General features: G+C 39.4%; 1 pseudogene; it reads right to left on the minus strand.

The window, feature by feature from the left end:
* Positions 1–16,893: 16,893 nt before the first annotated feature.
* LOC149248940 (putative serine/threonine-protein kinase At1g54610) overlaps positions 16,894–21,351 on the minus strand; it is a 46,725-nt pseudogene continuing 42,267 nt past the window's right edge.

Here is a 21,351-nt window from a genome sequence, read left to right on the forward strand (position 1 = left end):
CCACTGTAGTGTTATATCGGACCCCCTGCATATTGTAAATTTTATTAAAAAGCCCTTATGAAATCGCAAAATCCTGATTGGCGTTTAGCTCCTTTTGCTTAGCCCTCATCAATTTTCACACATAGGACCTTTCCCTGTGACTGCCAGTATAGCACTTAGGTACCAAGCCTTTAGGCTCCTGCAGGGGGCTTATCTCCTTGTGTTATAGAGCATGTACGCTGGAGATATGAGATGTACAACTGTCAAAATACTTCATAGCGCTTAGCTAATATCACTACTTTGCGTCCTTGTTTCTTTGGGTCTCCACATGACCATGTGCTAGTTAATATCAATGCCCCTTTTATCGTAACGTTTTCAAATTTCATTTGAGTAGGAGTTACAAGGTCATCAACCTATGATATGCAAACCTTCGAGATGATGTCATGTATACGTCATTTCTCCATGCGGCGCCTCTTGAGTGGTGACATGTGTCACTTTGACTTTCCTTGTTAGGCCACCGAAAATTCCAAAGCAAGCTGCCATGTGTTCATTGTACTTCCATTTCATGCCGACATTAGTTGCCACTTCAGCTCTTAAAGACAATCACAAGCTGCCACATGTCCTATCTAAGGATTGAGAATGAGCATTCTTGGTTCCTGGTCCTGCACTGAAACCCTTTGTATTTATACACCTTTGAAAACCTTGACACTTTAATTAGTTGAAATCATAAGGACTTACGAGGTTTTGATATTTCGAAATTGTCCAGCCTCCGATGTTTCGATCTTATGATGGCCTCTAACATTTCGATATCCCGATATGACCTGCTCCAAGGTTTTGATATTCTCTGATTTTCGATATATCCTGCTCCGATGCTCTGATATACTTCCAACCTCTAATATATTAGCTTGATTAGCTCTGAGGTTTCGATATTCTATGATATAGCTTTCTTTGAGGTTCTAATTTTGGGGCTCGATGTGCTCCGACCTATGATAGATCCTGCATCGAGGCTCCAATATCGGGTCTCGATATGCTCCGACCTCTGATAGATCCTGCATCGAGGTTCCAATACCAGGTCTCGATATGCTCCGACCTTCAATATTCATCCTTCCTCTCTACCGATCTCCGATATTTCGACAAAGTCCCTGACATCGAAATACCATAAAATTTGATCTAGGAGGCCATTTTGAGGCTTCCACACGCTGATGGGAATCTCTTTTAGAGAACTTCCCAATGGAGAAGGTATGATGTAGGATTTGAGCCCATATATTACCTATAAATTGATTACAACATCTCTATCATTCTTTGCTCCTAGAATCCTGAACTCCCAACCACCATAGTCATCATTTTATGGCTTCTCCAATAAGCTTACTATTGTGATGATTCTCCACAGAGCATTGTAGCAACCATGGGACTCCTCCTGATCTTGACACGTCAAGCATATCAATGCTAGCCCAATTACCATCACAACTAGGCTAGGGAAAATCAAAGCCAACATTTGCTCTAACAAGCATCCATGCTGGTCTGGTTGACATCAATGTCAACACCCCCGCCAAAAGTTAGACAATGCCATATGCCCAACACATCTCCCAAGATGATTTTTAAAATCATTTGCAACACACTTGTATATATCTTTACTAAGCCACTAGCCATTTGGAAAATTCCAACTATCCAACAATCTCCCCCTTTGGCATTGATGACAACACCTCAACCTCATATTCACTTTGATGGCCACTCCACATGCTGCTTCCAAACTTCTCCTAGCATAATCCACCAATGAATTTCTCTCTTCTGCACAAGCCATCACAGATTCTCCACAACTATCCAACAATCTCCCCCTTTGACATCAATGGAAAAGGACGACAAGCTGCCTTTTTCTCCCCCATGCAATCTTTGTATGTCAAGAAAATGGTCTAGCTACTGAGATGTGCATTCTCCTCTGCAGACATCTCTTCAAGGATTGTCTTTGTTGCTTCTCCATAAACTGGGCATGTGTGATATGACCCCCTTGAACATATACTGCCTTTTCTTTTTTCTTCTAGTCTTGGACACCTTATGGCTCTTGGATGAATACTCCTCATGCCAAAGCATCTTTTGTATCAGTTAAAAGTAAAATAGATACCAATTATACTTCTCATGGTATTGTTTCTGCTGCAAATACCAATCATTGATGATGCATTTCAGCATTCTCTTCACCGCTATTGCTGCTATATCTTCAATGCTCACTTCTCTTGAGCTTCTCAATCACTTCTTCTCCCCTTGAGTTTGTACTACTCCAAATATGGACAACTACTTAAACAATACCAATTGCGCTAAGAAATAGATACAAATTGGATGTTGTATTAGATAAACTCTTATAGCTCTTTCTCAAAAATAAATGTCCACTTTCACAAAAGGTTTCTCCATACGAATCATACCACCAATTTTTATAGTGATACCAATTGAAGGTTAAGGGACATGTGTACTAATTGTGTTTCATGAACACAATACTACTAGGCATAATCAAATTCACAACTCAAATGAAGTCAAAGTATTCCATCCAAGGCGCAAACCTTTCATTGACTTATCAGTCTTTCTTCTCAAGGCTGAAAATTGTTTCCTGCCACTGTTATCAAAGAAGCCCCCCTGAGCCAATGCTCTCTGATCTTTTGCAGCAACTTCCTTGCTTCTGCGTGAGGTCTGATTCTATGGACCTAACTTTAACTGTGAACTTCCTGCCATTCTACACTTTTGTTGCATCTCATCTTCTTCTCTCACAACATAAAGTATTGTTGTGTACTCCCCCTGAATTCATGTTGGCTTCTACAATAAGATGCACCACTTTGTCTTTGGCTTCCTAAACCTAAGTTATTCAATCTCCCTTGAGGCCATTCTCTTCCTTCACTAAATAGAAACAAAGGATCTACTCCCCTTGATTATATCATCCTTCTTCTTCTTCTTCTTCTTCTAGACCTTTAATGGTCGAGTCCTAACTGAAGAAATACTCTCCAACTTCTTCTTTTCCCATGTTTGTGCTTTCTCTCGGCTGCACATGGCTAGAGGAAACTTATCTTTCAACTCCACTTTCTTTACCCAAATCCTTTTGCTTCTTTTCTTCCTTACAAAGGGGTCCACCACGAGGGTAAGAGGATCATTATTTTTATTTCTTCCTCCTCTTTTTAGTATTCTCTTTTGATACTGAGCACTGAAGACAAACTTGTATTCATTTTCTCTTTTCTTCCTTTTTGTCTTCAAATCCTAAGCTACTACTTTTGCATGCATATGCAAGAATCATGCCATTTATTCTCATATCTGCAGCTAGCTCTCTTATGCCTGAGATTTCCATGGTTGTATCATTCAATATGGCTTAATAATGGGGCAAATATTACAACAATCTTGTCAAAACCTCTGTCGCTGCCAACATGCCTTATCCTAGTCTCTTTATGAATTTTTGGGTTGCTTACCCAAAAAAATGTGGTTTATTGCATCCCATATACAGTTTCTGGCTTTATGTCCAAAATTATTGCAAGAAAAAAAATACCCATAGAAATAATTTGATGACAAATATTACCTTTTCTTTGAAGGATTTTTCCTTGAGGAGGAAAGGACCTCTCCTGGTCCTTCTTGTGCCTTCCATGACAGTTTGCATTACTTCCTTTCACAGTTTCTTTCAGCTGCCTAACTCTCTTCTGCTACTTTACTTGTTGCTTCTTCTTATCCTTTTTCTCCTGCCTTTTCTTTTTTCGTTGTTACTTCTTTCCTTGCTGTTGTTGGTATCCAACAACCTCTTTTCCTTTGTTGTTGTTGGAACCTTGAACTCCCTTTACCTAGGAAGTTGACCCTTCAACCTTTGCCTTATTGGATCTATTTTTTTCTTTGAAACCCAAACCAACATTTATGAGTGGGGATCTCTTAACAAGAATGTCATCCAAGGCCTTTGTGCTCCCCTCAAGCTTCTGATATTGACAATTCTTTATCAAACTTTTCTAAGCCATGTCTTAATGAGACTACTTCAACTTGTAGTCTCTTACAATAAAATTCCTTCTTACGCAACTGATTGGTCAATAGGTCGCGCAACCTGCTAGCCTCTTGTTGTTGAGCATTAAGATTTACTATTGTTTTGCTCAAAGTTTCATTCTCAATCTCATAAATTTTCAATTTATCCTCTTGCTTGAGATTTTTCTTTGATAGGTCTTTGATCTCCTTTAGAGATGAGATCAAATTCTTTTTGAAAAATATCCTTTCATCCAATTTATTTTCTTCACTACTAGAGGTGCTAGCTGAGGCACCACAAAGATATAGAATCATCTCTATGTCCATGAATCTTCCACAGGTCTAAGAGCTATTCCACCTTCATAACTTTCAGTGATATCCCTATTCTCTTCACGAGATATAATCTCTTCTCCTTCAGAGGTTACCTCATATTCTATTACTACTAAAATGGTTCTATATTCATTACAACTACTAGATACATGGCTATTTCTATCTTCAAGTGATTCACATGAACATCTAGATAATGAATGATTTATTTCTTTACATTCATCACAAAGCAATAGCTTACCTTCTAAGCCAAATAACCCTTCTTCTAACTCTTCAACATCCTCTTGAGAGTGATGACCAAAAACCTGTGATTAAGAGGAAGATCTTCTATCTTCTCAGCAACTCTTCTTTGGGATGCTTTCTTCCGACACCAACATGTGCATGTTATGGTTCACTTCTTGAGAAACAAGGTTCTTTGGCCTTCTCTTGAGCCACATGGCTATCTCCTCCATACAAACATTGCAATCTGTCCAAAATTTCCCTTGCTATCTCACAATTCCTTACTTTATCAACATCTGGCTTAGACAATCCTTTCATGATGACCTCCTTGGCTTTCTCATTCTGCTCACTCTTTTCTCCATTAAGTAAGCCAAGGAGGTCATCATGAAAGGAAGACTATTAAGTAGGCTTCCATTCTAACTTCACTGAATACATATTTTGATCCATTTAAGAATGGAACTCCTTCAGATGTAAGCCAATATTGACTAGAATTATTTCCCTTTGATCTTCCTTTTAGCGGTTAATCTATTCCTGAAGGAACTTGGCTCTAATACCAATTGTGGAAACAATATTAATACTGGGGGGGGTGAATCAGTATTAAGGCTAATTTTTAATTTTATGCCAATTTATTTTTCCTCATTCAAACTTGGAATCCATTATATGAAAAAAATCATTAACAACCATAACAACAACCATATCACAACACAAGCATACACATCATGAGAAACAAACACGTGAACACAAAGGTTTTATGTGGAAAATCTTTCGAGAAAAACCCATCAAATCTTGTTTTTGTTATTGATGTAAAATATGAGCACATACTCTATTACATACATATGTTTGTGATCCGCCACTCACAATAAGCACCAAATTCCTTTGATTTTTTGATAGCAACCACTATTAGGAAGCACCAAATCCCTCATTTTGTGGATAACTGTCTAGCTTACCAGAAGCACCGTGTGAAGCTCCAACCTCACATATTTGTTGCAAGAAACAACTTGCAGATCCTTCGATTTATGTAAGCTCTAACTTCTAGGAGGCACCTACCTGCAAGCCTTTTCAAGCACCCACAAGAGATGGAAGCACCAACTTCCTGTGTGTAGGCTCCAACTTACACTCAATAAGGAACTCAACATTCTCTGTAATTGGCAGCCATTGTGCTAGATATCAGCTCTGTTCTCTACTCGCTCTGCAACAACTCACTGATTTACTCAACATCAATCACTCATCACAACCTCTTGCTGCACTCTGTCCTCTTCTCTTCAACAACATGCACTTCAGCGCTCGACCTTCTACTCCACAGACTCTCTTGGCCTTTCACACCTGTTGGGTGTGGTTTTTCAACCATTTTCTGCACCTTATTTCATTTCTTTTGACCTTCCTGTCCTTCAGACCTGTGCCCTTATATTACCAAACTCCCTGTTTTCTTACCTTTTAATCCATTTTACTGTCATGTTACTTTGCTGTATTTTACTGAATAAATATGAGGCTTTATTTCTTTTTGTGGCTAACTAGACGAGCATTGAAGGAGCATGTCGAGAAGTTTATCTTTTTCAGGTGTTGGCTCAGGGAAGTAGTCAGGCAGCAGGAGTTCACTGCAGGAAAGGATAGAACAGTTCGTTGTTACACCTTGAGTGCTATTACATATCGCTGCTACATACTAGGTGATGTTACAAATCACTGATGTTACAGTGGCTGCTGTTACAGATTGCTGCTACACATCGGTGCTGTTACAGGTCGCTGTTACACATTGGGTGCTGTTACACCTTGCGTGGATTCACCGTTACACCAATAGTGTTGTCAAAAGTTATGCCGCGTCATCCCAAACCATCATTTTCTCAATACTGTGGCACCGAATCTGGAAATGTGGGTACTATTCCACATAACAGCTGTTGACAGTAGGATTGTTTATTTTTGAGACAACATGACTCAAGCAATTGTAACTAATGTATATTTATTTAGCAGTAAGTTGAAACTTCTTTATTTTTGGATCATCATGAGAGTCGGATATTCTCATGACTGATTTGTTTTCTAATTTTTGGGATGTAATAGTTATAAAAGACTCGGCTTATTATGTATCAAAGGCGACATATAGAAGAGTACCGTTACTCTGTTTTTGTAACTCTTGAACTTATTTTAATATCAATTGGCACGATGATGCTAGTATTGCTTCTTAACTGATACGTTAATCACTTTTTGTGTTCTTCCTGCGCCCTGCTGAGGAGGAAAGGCCCTCCTCTTTGGCAGGGATTGCAGTGATTAGATAGTTTACATTTCAATTCAGTTTGTTGATTTGTAGGTTCTCGTTGTTGTTGTACAAATCGTGGATTGCATTCGTTGCTGTTTCTATTTATCTTGTGTTGTTACACAGAGTTAAACAACAAAGGAATAATAACCAACTGGAATTGATGTTAGTTCTAGGTGTGGCGCGCCTTTATTTCAATAGCTGCGAGTTGTGATTTAATTCTGTGGATTGTTTTTATATCTGCATACATGATTGATTCAGTAATTTAGATCAACGAGATCTTTTACAGTTTTTCTGCACTTTCTTATGCTTGGTTGGAGTGTATTGGCATAGATAGTGTGAACTCCATTGAAACAACGAGACCTACCCTGGGTTGACAATTAATGTTGCACTCTGAGTCAATTAAGGTTGATAAAATGACACTACATTTTGGCGCCGTTGACGAAGATGGAAAGTTGATGATACAGTCAGCCAAGTTGTTTGTTTAATATAGAGTGCTCCTAGTCCACAGTTGTTGGGTGGTAAGACAAGAGGTAGGACTCTGCGCATCACTCTAACATACCTGGGCAGGCTCAACATTTCGATCACTAGGAAACTTAGGAAATTTTGATGATTTGATTAGTGTGTGATCCCAAATGGATCCTAGAAACCTTATAAGCTTTCCAAAAAAAAAAAAAAACAATCGCAAAGGATGAATTTTTAAAAATAGCGGAAAACACTAGCGGGGGAGAAAAACATGAAGAAAAAGAGAAAATAGAGCCTATCAGAGATCAAAAGAATGATGCGCAGGAGCCATCAGATCTGATCGATCAATAGTCCAGATTTGATTGACATATCTCGGTGGTGGAAAGTGGAGGTTATCGGAGGCGGCCATATGACAGTTGCGATAGTGATCAGCGCAATTCAATGAGGATCATCGATCAAGTGCGCAGATCGACGACCCAGATTAACTCACAATATCGCATCGACAGAATACAAAGGAGTGCTTACCAACGGCCCGGGGACTATGCGATATGCGATTGTGATATATCGCATCGCATTATTGCATCGGAGCAATACAACGAAGCGGGGCCGATATACTTGCAACTTGCGATAGCCAGACCCAACGGGGTTATGAATGGAATTTAATATAATTTTATTTTTGGAAAAAGAACTTTTTCGATGTAAAATCGCATTTTCGTTAAATAAATGACAAACAAAGGAAATGTGAATTGGGCGATAAAACGGACCCGAAAGGGTTTTTATATGTGGTGATATGTTTTTTGAGTTCCGAAATGAGTGGGATTTCGAGCGTGCCTTAGGCGGTAAGTGGTATTGGTCGGGCTCCGCTTGAGCCCATACATTGCCCGACATGTGGCTAGGTGCTGGAGAGAGAAAACCACCTTTTTGGGCGGGTAACCTCCGGGCGCATAAGCCACCCGAAATCAATAGCAACCGTTGGATGAACGACCACTTGCGATAGCGCCCGAAGACGGATTCGAAAGGATTACACATTGGAATTGATAATATTTCAGATCCGATAAAAGGCGTTTGGGCAGATTTTTATGTGTTTTTGTGTATTTCTATATGTAAATAGAGAATGACTATTTTGGGAATTTCAAAGGCACCGATGGTCCCTTTCGTTGCGGAACATGTGGTCACCATACCTAAAGATGTTTAGCAATGATTGCTTAACGCTTAGAGGGGATTTGAGCGGACAGAGACCAGGAGCCAAAGAGCCCAGAAAAGGAAAAGAATAGACAGCGTTGGTTGGCTTAAAAGCCACTGAATGACAGAGACAGAGCCAAGCAGTGCTAAGACAGAGAAAAACAGAGACAGAGAGTGAGAGGGAGAGTATGTGTACTTAGAGAGACTTGAGGGATTCAAATAAACTCCTATTGTTTTGTATCTGTTGTGTTGAGACTCAAATTGAGCTCACTTTTGTAAAACTTTATGCTTGAATACATAATAGAGAGGTCACCACTGAAGGCTGGACCAGGAGACGTAGTCCAAGAGTTTTGGGTGAACTCAATATTAAACTTGCTGTGTTATGTGTGTTTGTCTATTATGTTTCTCTCACTGCTCATTGTCTATATTATTTGCAATCTTATCAATCTATTGTACCAAGTAATATAAGAAAATCCATGCACATGAGTTTGTAATACCTTAATATTAGTCTAAGATCTCATTTCCAGATCAAGTGGTATTAGAGCTTTAGGTTTGCTAAGGTTAGACAAGCTTGTGCTGGATTTTCTGAATGCTAATTAGGTCAAAAGCTCAAACAAAGGAAATGAGAACTTGTTGAGGCTAATCTAGAAATTGGAAGAGTCTATCCTCGGAGGAAAATGGTAGAAGAAACTCCCCTGGGAGCAGAATCTCAATTTATGGAAGGTTTTAGGGCACTTCAGGCCATGGTGGAAGAGATGTATCGGGAATTTAAGAAAGGCCGGGGTGAAAGCACTTCAGCGTCTCAGCCAGATAAAGGAGCAGAGGAACCTCTTCTAGATGCCCATCCAGAAGGAAAAGGAAAAGAAGAGAGGCCTTCTCCACCATCTACTCCATCATCACCATCCTCATCATATTCTTCACATAAAACTAGCCCTGAAAAGAAAAAGAAGAAAACTGTTGTGATTAAATTAGATGTGAAATTTGATTTGCCAATTTATGATGGTGAATTAAATGCATAAAAGCTAGATAAGTGGATTAGACATATTGATGTATATTGCAGGGTGCAGAACATTAATTCAAAAAGGAGAAAGATTCAGCTGGCTAGCTTTCGCCTTGGAGGAATTGCACTAGTGTGGTGGGAAGGCAAGACAAACGCTGATCTGAAGAGACATGGTAAAATTCTTTCTACCTGGAATGAATTTGTTTTTGCCATTAAAAAACAGTTCTATCCTCTAGCTTATATGCAACAAGCAATGATTAGTTGGAAAAATATTCGCCAATTAAAGGGCCAAAGTGTACAAAGCTATACCCAGGAATTTAGAAAAAGAGCTTTAACTCTAGGCATTTCTCTAGACTCACCTGAAATTTTGTTGAAATATATAGGAGGTCTGCACAACTATTTGAGGCACACCATTCTCATGTTTAACCCCACTAGCCTAGATGATGTATCAGTTCAGGCTACACATCTAGAGGCTAGAGGCAAGAATGTGAACCCATAGATTGGGGGATCATCAAAACCCTCTGCAAGCAAGAACAAGGAAAAGAAGAAGCAGAAATGGAAGGAGAGGAAGGCAAATGCAGTACAGAAAGACAAACCTTCATGCACTCACTGCAAGAAGGATGGACACGATGATGAACATTGCTGGTCTTTGCATCCGAAGCTAAAACCTAGGAAGTTCGGTGGTAAGAAGAAGAAGGCTATTGTTGCTATTCAGAAAGACTTGGGGTCAGATTCAGGTGATGAAACAATAGTCACAGCCACAGGTATAAAAGGTAAAAATTCTGAAGCATCTACAAGTAATTATGCTCAATCTATTGATAATGAAGATAATGAGAGGAAAAGGCATGAGCTTTTTCATATTAGAGTTATTTCCAAGCACCAAAAGATGGATACTTTATTTGATAGTGGTTCACAAGTAAACTTGATTTTTGAAACAATAGTAAATAAGTTGGGCTTACTAACAACACCTCACAAGAATCCATATCCATTAGGTTGGGTATGTGATAAAGCAAAGCTACAAGTGACTAGACAATGTAAACTTAGGTTTGCTATTGGGTCAACATTTGTAGATGAGGTTGAGTTAGATATAGTTCCCTTGGATATATGTGGTATTGTTTTAGGAAATCCTTACTTGTATGATAGAAAAGCCATTTTGTATAGAATTGAAAATAAGTATCAACTCACTAAAGATGGAACATAATATATTGTAAGAGCTCATAAACTCCAAAATAACTACTCTCTCATAAACTCAGGGTAGATGAAAATAATTGTAAATTCATGCAAACAATTTTTACTAATGGGTGTAAAGGAAAATAACCCTGATAAAACCAATGTATTTGAACGCTGTGATGCTAAACAGAAAGCTGATTTAGATAAAGTTGTTTCAGAATATGATATCCTATTTCAAGAACCTAAAGATCTACCACCCAAAAGGGAAATAGTACATGATATTCATTTGCAGCAAGATGCTCCATTTCCTAACATCGGAATGTATAGGTTATTCGCTTTAGAGAATGCAGAGATCAAGAAGCAAGTACAAGAGTTGCTCGATAAAGGGTTCATCAGACCAAGCACATCACCATGTGGATCTCCAATCGTACTGGTGAGAAAGAAAGATGGTTCGTGGAGGATGTACATTGATTACAGAGCACTGAATAAAATAACAATTAAGAATCGTTATCCTCTTCCTTGCGTTGATGATCTATTAGATCAGCGGAAAGAAACAATTTACTTTTCCAAGTTGGAATTGCGTAGTGGCTATCATCAGGTCATAGTAGCAGAACAAGATGCATGGAAGACTGCTTTCAAAACAAAGCAAGGGCTGTATGAATTGCTAGTTATGCCTTTTGGCTTAACTAATACTCCTGCCACTTTCATGAGAGTTATGAATAATGTACTCTGACCTTTTATTAATGATTTTATAATTGTATATTTATATGACATTCTTGTTTTCAGTAAAACATGGGAAGAACATTTGAAACATGTAAAATAGACTCTAGATGTTTTGAAAAGAGAAAATCTCTATGTGAAATTATCAAAATGTGAATTTGGCAAAACATTTTTGAATTATTTGGGTCATATTGTAGGGGGTGGTGAATTGAAGATAGATCCCTCTAAGGTTGAAGTCATTGTGAATTGGCCTAAACCCAAATATGCTACAGAAGTTAGGAGTTTCCTAGGAGAAACACAATATTGGAGAAAGTTTATTGCTAACTTTCCCTTGATTGCAGATCCCTTACATGTTTTAATAGGATTGAACAAGGTGTTTCAGTGAGGAGGCAAACAACAAAAAGCCTTGGACACCTTGAAAGAAAAAATTAGTACAACATCAGTACTAGCATTGCCAGATCTTCAACGACCTTTTGAGATTGAAACAGATACCAGTGAATATGCCATGGAGCAGTGTTGATGCAACACGATAAACCCATATGTTATCATTCTGAGACATTTACTTCTGCAGTAGTTAATTATCCCACATATGATAAAGAATTGTATGCATTAATACAGAGTGAAAAGGTGGAAACATTACCTAATGGGAAAAGAAACAATAATACATACAAATCATCAACCACTTCAGTATTTACACTCACAAACTAAATTGCAACAATCAAGACACTATAGGTGGATGGATTTTATACAATAGTTTCATCTTGTCATCAGATATAAGAAGGGCATACATAATAAGGTTGCAGATATGCTATCAAGACTAATCATAAATGCATTTACTATACTTAAGCATAACTCAGTATTGCATGAAAGTTACATTGAACAATATGCTCAAGATATAGATTTTAAAGATGTATATGCAACTTTAAGTCATGGCAAACAAGTAGAAGAATTGGATTATCATGTTAAGGACCAACTCTTATATCATTTGGGAAAGTTATGCATTCCTCAAACTGAAAGAGTTAACATAATCCGAGAAGCACATATTTCTCTAATATCAGGTCATTTTGGTGTAAGTAAAACAGTTGCACAGTTGCAAAGGTTCTGTTATTGGCCAAAAATGCATCAAACAGTTTCTAGATATATTAAAGGATGTACCATGTGTGCTAAAAGCAAGCCCAACAATAGAAAACTAGGCTCGTACACTCCACTTCCAGTTCCTTCTCGTCCTTGGGAAAGTGCTTCCATGGAATTTGTTGGGGGATTGCCAAAATCTAGAAAAGGTCATGATTATTTATATGTTATTGTGGACAGGTTCAGCAAAATGTGTATTTTAATACTTCGTAACAAGCAAATTACAATTGAATAAACAATGAACTTGTTCTTTCAACATGTATGGGTTCATTTTGTGTTACCCATTTCCATTGTATTTAATCGAGATTCCCGATTTGTTGGGAAGTTTTGGTCAAGTCTGTGGGAATTGATGGACACCGGATTGAAGAAGAGCACAACGTTTCATCCAAAAACAGATGGCCAAACCGAGGTGGTTAACAGGACAGTGACCCAGTTGCTCAGGGGCTATTGCAGCAAGCATCCCAGGCTTTGGGATGAACATTTGTGTTATGTGCAACATGCTTACAACTGTGCCAAGCACTCTTCTACTCAGAGATCTCTTTTTGAGACTTGTTTTGGTTTTACACCAAACTCTCCTTTGGATTTTGTATTTAGTAAAGACATAGCAGTTGATGGACACAATGATGTGGACAAAGCAACCAAGTTCATTGAACAGATCTAAGAAATTCACCAGGCAGTGCAGGAACAACTGGAAAGAGGCTAGGCCAAGTACAAGGCAAGGCATGACAAGCATCAAATTGAGCATAGCTTCCAAGTTGGTGATAAAGTCTGGTTGTACATCAGCAAAGACAGAATGCAAGGTGAAGGTAAGAAGCTGAAGCCAATAAGGTATGGGCCTTTCAATATACTTGAGAAAATTGGTGAATTTTTTTTTCGACTTGATTTACCAACTTATATGCACATCTATTTAGTCGTTAATGCAGAGAACTTGATACTGTTTGAACCTTCATTGATTGAAGATCTCGAAGAGCAAAGTCAGTTGCCTTCAATTGATGATTTGTTGCCTGAATATCTCAATGAGTTGTAGGAAGACACAGTTCTGGACAAGCAGGTGAGAACTACACGTAGAGGGGATGTTGAGTACCTGAGAATCGGACTCAAAGGTTCAAAACCAAGCAGTGCAAGATGGATAGAGATTAGACAAGTGAGGATGTTGTATCGCCACTTGATCGATGCTTAAAAACCTTTTGGTGGTCCAAAATATTTTTCAGTGGGAAGGTGTGATCCAAAATGGATCCTAGTAACCCTCTAAGTCTTCAAAAATAGAAAACAATTGCAAAGGATGAACTTTAAAAATATCGGAAAACACTATAGGGAGAGAAAAACATGAAGAAAAAGAGAAAATAGAGCCCTATCGGAGGTCAATAGAATGATGCATAGGAGCTGTCAGATCTAACTGATCAATGGTCTAGATTTGATCGGCATATCATAATCAGTGATGGCAAGCAGAGGTTATCAGAGGCGGCCATATGATAATTGCAACAACGATCAGTGCAAGTCAACGAAGACCGTTGATCAAGCGCGCAAATCGACGGCCTAGGTTAACTCGCAATATCACATCGGTAGAATACAAAGGAGCACTTACGAATGGCCCGGGGACTATGTGATATGTGATTGCGATATATCGCATCAGAGCAATACAACGGAGCGGGGCTGATATACTTGCGACTTGTGATAGCCAGACTCGACGGGGTTATGAATGGAATTTAATATAATTTGAGTTCCGGTAAAAAGGCTTTTTCTATGTAAAATCACATTTTCGTTAAATAAACGAAAAACAAAGGAAATGTGAATTGGGTGATAAAACGGACCCGAAAAGGTTTTTATATGCAGCGATATGTGTTTTGAGTTCCAAAACAAGTGGGATTTCGGGGGGACCTTAGGCGGTAAGTGGTATTGGTCGGGCCCTGCCCGAGCCCATACATTGGCTGACACGTGGGTATGCGCTGGAGAGAGAAAAACGCCTTTTCGAGTGGGTAATCTTCGGGCACATAAGCCACCCAAAATCAATAGCAACCGTTGGATGAATGACCACTTGTGATGGCGGTCGAAGACGGATCCAAAAGGATTATAGGGTGGAATTGATAATATTTTAGGTCTGATAAAAAGCGTTTGGGAAGATTTTGATGTGTTTTTGTGTATTTCTCTGTGTAAACAGAGAAAGACTATTTTGGGAATTTCAAATGTGCCGATGGTCCTTTCCGTTGTAGAACAAGTGGCCACCATCCCTGAAGACGTTTAGCAATGATTGCTTAACGCTCAAAGGGGATTTGAGCAGACAGAGGCCAGGAGCAAGAGAACCCAAAAGAGGAAATGAACAGACAGTGCCGATTGACTTAAAAGCCACTGAATGATAGAGACAGAGGCAAGCAGTGTTGAGACAGAGAGAAATAGAGACAGAGAGAAATAGAGACAGAGAGAGAGAGGGAGAGTTTGTGTACTCAGAGAGACTTGAGGGATTCAAGTAAACCCCTGCTGTTTTGTATCTGTTGCGTTGAGACTAAAATTGAGCTCAATTTTGTAAAACTCTGCTCTTGAAGAAATAATATAGAGGTCACCACTGAAGGTTGGACCAGGAGACGAAGCCCAAGAGTTTTGGGTGAACTCCATATCAAACTTGCTATGTTATGTGTGTTTGTCTATTATGTTTCTCTAACTGCTTATTGTCTATATTATTCGCAATTTTATCGATTCGTTGCACTAAGTAATATAGGAAAATCCATGCACATGAGTCTGTAATACCTTAATATTAGTCTAAGATCTCATTTTCAGATCAGTCTGTCTTCATCTCTTCAGTTACCGGGCAGTAAGATGAGAGGTAAGAACTTGCACATCACTCTAACATACCTGGGCGGGCTCACCACTGTCAAAAGCTAAGATACTTAGAGTTTGATTTGATACACATAGGGTCCATGTGTGTACTTTTTAGGACTTATAGAGATATTGAAATCACCCCCACTCTAATAAGTCACAAGAACGATGGGTCGTAAAAAGGAAACGAAGAGTGAAGATTTGGGAAGGAAGACATTTATCTAGGAATTAATCTCCAAGGCGGAAAAAGAACATTCCAGCTCTCAAAGGAATGCAAGGGAGACAGGGCCGCATAAAGTTGTTACTCCCATAGAAAAAGCAGAAACCTCCAATCCATCCATCTCGGGACCATATCATTCTAAGGCCAACACTCATACCTTCAAGATCAAGGATTTGATTCATGAGCAGGAAGGGGAAGTGAGTAGCCAAAATTTGAGGACCGAGGGCCAAGGGGAAACCAAGGGGGAACATCGGACACCTGAGAAGGAGAAGAACTTAGAGACTTATCAATATCTAGATACAGGTAGTGTGGTGAAATAGCCAACTCCAGGAGTATCTGAGGCATTAATTGCATCTGCAAGGCCATCACAAATGTAGCTGGAAGAACGTCTGCTACATAAAGGCTTAGAAGAATTAATAATGGGGGACAAAAATGATAATAATGCTAAAACAGACACCACTACCACCACCTTTGAATTCCCAATTGGGAACCTCAGGGGTGAAGCTCCTATGAAGAATATTCCTCTATCATCCTTACCATCCTTTCAGGGGATGACTGTGGAAGATTTGGATACATTTCTATTTGAGTTTGATGTCTTGTGTAGAAGTTATGATTATAAAACAGATGCTCAGAAGTTAAAGCTATTCCCTGCTACCTTAAAAGGAGCATCCTTGAGATGGTTCATGGGATTAGGCCCCGCTTCCATTTCAACATGGAATGATATGAAGGAGACGTTCTTGTCAAAGTACCAAGACTATTGTAGGACTAGGGACTTAAGGGAAGAGATATTCAGAATGACACAGAAGGAGGAAGAAAGCCTGGAAGATTATGTGGAACGGTTCCACTATAATTTGCAGAGGTCTAAACACAATGATTTAGACCCAGAAATATTGAAGACTATATTCATTAGAGGAATGAGGGACGATTTCCTTGACACCCTGAACCTATTAGGAAAGAGGGATATATCACAAGAGCCATTCGCGGAAATTATAAATCTTTGGCTACAATGCTCTAGAGGATCATCTAGAGGAAGAAGTACGATTTGGGATGCCTCTGTTTGCATACAAAAATCTGCAGGCGGAGGAGTAACCAGAGCAAAGATCGGAAATTTGTTTGAAAATTTCAAGACCGATATCCTTAGTACTATCTCAGCACAGATAACAACAACACAAATAAAAAAGACACAACCAGAAGCTGATACACCCCTAGCTGTGTTCTGTCCGACTTGTCGGAAGAAACATCTTTACAGGGAATGCGAATTGAACAACAACAGGCTCTGTAACATCTGCGAGTTGGAACATTCGACAGAGAAGTGTTCGGAGCTTCCTAGACTAAAGGAAACACTTAGAGAATCAAGCGAAGATGTGCAGTCCTCTTACTTCATTGCACCATGGAGGCCATGGCCATCGCGACCTCCAGGGATGTCTCAAGAGTTTTCCTCTTTCAATTCATGGATCAATGCATATAATAATCAACCATATCCATGGCAATATTCTGCCCCTCCTTCAGCTCAGTTCCCTTCACCCTGGAACCAATGGTCTCCATCTCCTCCTGTCTAATATCCTCAACCCCAACCATACCCGTGGAACTAGAACTGGAGAGGAAATGCCCAGAATTCAGCTTTGCCTGCACTACCCATGCAGCAACAACTACAATTACCTCCTTTCCAAGCTTCTGTTCCTTCGCCACCTGTACCACCTCAACTACCTATGCAACCTAACCCAAACCCAAACAATAAAGAAGCTCAGGGCATTGAGGCTCCTACAACCTTCCAGACCTACCTTATTACCCCTGTGGAATTTAATGAAATACAATTACGACCGGGCACGTTGATTAACCCCAGTCACTCCCCTATCATTACAGAGGAAGATTGTGAACCATCTAGAGGAGAAGTTGGAGACTTCGAGGCGGCTACTGCGCCTACAACAGCTGATATAGAGGAAGCTGTTACATTTGTAACAGCCAACCCAAGAAGAATTGTTACATCTGTAACAACTACTTCAGGGAAGGCTGATACACCTGTAAGAGCAGATACAAATGCTGTTACGTAAAACCCCCCGTATCCTCATAGACTCGCTGAACCTAGGATGACTTCCCAGCTTGAATCTGACTCCGTTAAGGAGTTGCAAAATCTGTGTGTACGAATCCCTTTGCTGTAAGCCCTTAAAGAAGTACCCATCTATACCAAGACAGTGAGAGATTTGTGCATCAAGAAACCTGAAAGAAAGCTTAAAGACCCTGCCACCATACATGTGATGGGGGAGTTATCTGAATTAATGTATGCTCAGCGTCTCCTTAATAAGCACAATGATCCAGGCAAGCCTACAGTCACTGCCTACATTAATGATCAACCCATAGCCAATACATTGATTGATCTTGGGTCTGCCATTAATGTAATGACGAAAGATCTCTTCTCGCTCTCGTGCTACAGAGACTCAGAGACATCCCCACTGAATTGGAATTGGTAGACAGGTCCTGTGTTAAACCCGAGGGGATGTTAGAAGATATAGTGATTATGATAGCTTCCTGGAGATATCCGGATAATTTCCTTATTCTATAGCCCAAATCTAATTTGGGGGGCATCCTTTGTTTCTAGGGAGACCCTGGCTGGCCACTGCAAACGCATTTATAGGCTACAGGGTGGGATCCATGGTGATCTCAGATGACCAAGAAACCAGAACCTTAATATTTATACCCCAAAACCAAATGTGGATGTGTACAACGCTTGGTGTGATGAGTTTGAGCCTGATTCAGATCTTTACCTACCACTCCTCACTCCGGGGAAAGCCTAGTATTTTAAATATGAAACAGAAGATGATGTTATTAATGGTTTTATTAGTAATTCCCTATCCCTTTCTTCTATTGAAAATGAAAATGAGGACGAAGAGGTGGAATATTTTGAATAGATGAGGACAACTCTGAATATTGCTAACAGCCTAATTGAGATTGAGGCTAGAAAGTTTTTGAATGTCAACCCCAATTTGACTGTTGAATAGAGTCAACAACTATTACAACTATTGCTGAAGTATAAAAAGGAATTTGCATGGGATTATATGGATATGAAAGGATCCACCCTAACTTATGCACTCACCGTATTTATTTGAAAGATGGCTGCAAACCAGTCAGATAGCCACAATGCCGCATGAACCTTGCACTAAAGGAAGTGGTGAAAGAGGAACTACAAAACTCCTGAGTGCTAATTTTATCTATCTAATATTTGACAGTCAGTGGGTGTCACCGCTTGTCATCGTTCCTAAAAAGAATGGCAAGTGGAGGGTCTGTGTTGACTATAGAGAACTCAACAAGGCCATTCAGAAGGACCATTTTCCATTACCATATATAGATAAGGTCCTTGATACTCTCTCCAGAAAGAAATTCTTTTCATTTTTGGATGGATTCAGTGGCTACAATTAGATATAGATCGCCCCAGAAGACCAGGATAAAACAACCTTTACTTGTCCTTGGGGAACCTATGCATACAGAGTGCTACATTTTGGGCTCTGTAATGCACGAACAACCTTTCAAAGGGAAATTTTGGGAATTTTCTCCGACTTATTGAATGACTGTCTGGAAATCTTCATGGATGATTTAACACCTTATGGAGATGCTTTTGAAGCAGCATTAGTTAATCTGGAAAAAGTGTTAGAACGATGTGTATAGACCAATGTTGCCTTGAGCACGGAGAAATGTCACATGATGATGACTAAAGGGATCGTGCTTGGACATTACATTTTTGCTGACAGAATCAAGGTAGACCCTACAAAAATAGAGGTAATCCTAAAAATTCCAACACCCAAAACGCAGAAAGAGGTATGTAGTTTCTTGGGGCATGCAGGGTGTTACAGAAGATTTATATAATTTTTTTCAAGAATTGCATCGTTATTATTTTCCTTGCTCATGAAGGATGTTGATTTCTTGTGGACAGGGAAGTTTGAGTAGGCCTTCTTAAATCTAAAAGGATATGTATCAGCAGCCCCGGTCCCTCGAGGACCTAAATGGGAACTTCCATTTCACATAGCTATGGATGCATCAGATATTGCTGTAGGCGCTATTCTGGGCCAGATGGAGGATAAAAAACCTTACACCATTTAATACATAAGTAAAAATCTAACTCCAGTTGAGCTCTACTACACAATGACTGAGAAGGATTTCTCAGCAGTCGTGCACGCCATCAATAAATTCTGACATTACATCACCATATCTCAAGTATTTGTACACACTGACCATTTTTCCATTCGTTTCTTAATGAATAAGCTAATTACAAATGGTAGGATTACACGCTGGTTATTGCTGTTACAATAATTTTATATCACTATTGTAGATAAGCTTGGAAAAGACAATGTAGTAGCTTACTTTCTTTCTAGGCTAACTATTGATGACAGTTGCACTCCTACTAAAGATTCTTTCCCTGATGAATATCTTTTTTCTATTTCTACTTACTCACCTTGGTATGTAGATATAACCAATTATCTTGATGTAGGGAAGTTTCCCCAGTATTTGTCCTTCAGGGAGAAAAAGAAAATCATACAACAAAGTGCTACATATACTTGGATAGATGGGAACCTCTACCACACTGGGCCTAATTTCCAGATTAGACAGTGTGTTAGAGAGGACGAGGTCTTTGATATCTTCAAAGCATGCCATGAAGAACCTTGCAGAGGACACTTCGTAGATAAACTGACATGATACAAAGTCCTTTCAACAGGGTACTACTGGCCAACCATATTTCAAGATGCCAAGAAGTTTGTGAAGGGATGTGATAGTTGTCAAAGGATGGGCCAACCACTGCAATCAAATGAGATGCCATTACAGCGCTAGATCGTCATAGAACCTTTTGAGAAGTGGGCTGTAGATTTTGTGGGACTAATCAATCCTTCATCCAGACAGAGATCCTACATCTTGGTCTGTATTGACTATGTCACGAAATGGGTCGAGGTGAAGGCACTAACTAGAGCCACGGAGCAGGTTGTCTCAGATTTTCTATTTGAAGACATCTTCATCCTATTTGGCATACCCAGGGAGATAGTCACGGACGGAGGGCCACAATTCATATCTCATAAGATCTGGGAATCGGTCGATAAATATAAAATCCATCACAAAATCACAACACCTTACCATCTACAGGCGAATGGCCAGGTGGAAAGCACTAATAAAGTAATTGAGGGGATCCTTACAAAGACTATGGCCAATGATCGAAGAAATTGGGATGACAAACTTCCGAAAGTGTTATGGGCATACAATACTACATGGAGGAACACTAATGGATTTTCACCATATGAACTTGTGTATGGCAAGAACCCTTTATTCCCCATTGAATTTGAAATCAAGACACTAAGGACAACATTGCAGGTCAATTTGAATTTTACTACAACAGAAAGGAAGAGATTGAACCAACTCAATGAATTGGAGGAGAAACGGTTCGTTGTTATCCAACAAACATAGATTATCCAACAACAGAGAGTTAAGTGGCATGACAGATTTATAAAGAAGAAACAATTCCAGAAAGGAGATTGGGCTCTCTTATATGACTCAAGGTTTAAGGACTTCAAGGGTAAGCTCTGCACCAGATGGCTAGGTCCTTATGAGGTAGATGCAGTCTTTGACAATGAGACTGTAAATTTGGTAACCATTGACAGTGCAAAGCCACCATTACTTGCAAATGGGCACCGTCTCAGGTTGTATCACAAACTTACCTCGAAGGGTTCATTTGTCAACATTGTCACAAATTCGGATCTATAGGTTATGGGAACAGGGGAAATCCCCCCTGTGTTGCAAAAATTTTAACATTTCCAATAAGTGTAACTTTATCCTATTATCCCCTAGATTCTAGTAAGAGATTTCAATATGATTAAATCTCTTACAGAGAAAAAAGGAGGCACCAAAACATTAGGTAGAGACTCCATTGCCTTCCAA

This window comes from Pinus tabuliformis, chromosome 7, assembly GCF_031772625.1.
Source record: "Pinus tabuliformis cultivar Carrire ecotype Pingquan chromosome 7, CPIR1, whole genome shotgun sequence".
Taxonomy (NCBI): domain Eukaryota; kingdom Viridiplantae; phylum Streptophyta; class Pinopsida; order Pinales; family Pinaceae; genus Pinus; species Pinus tabuliformis.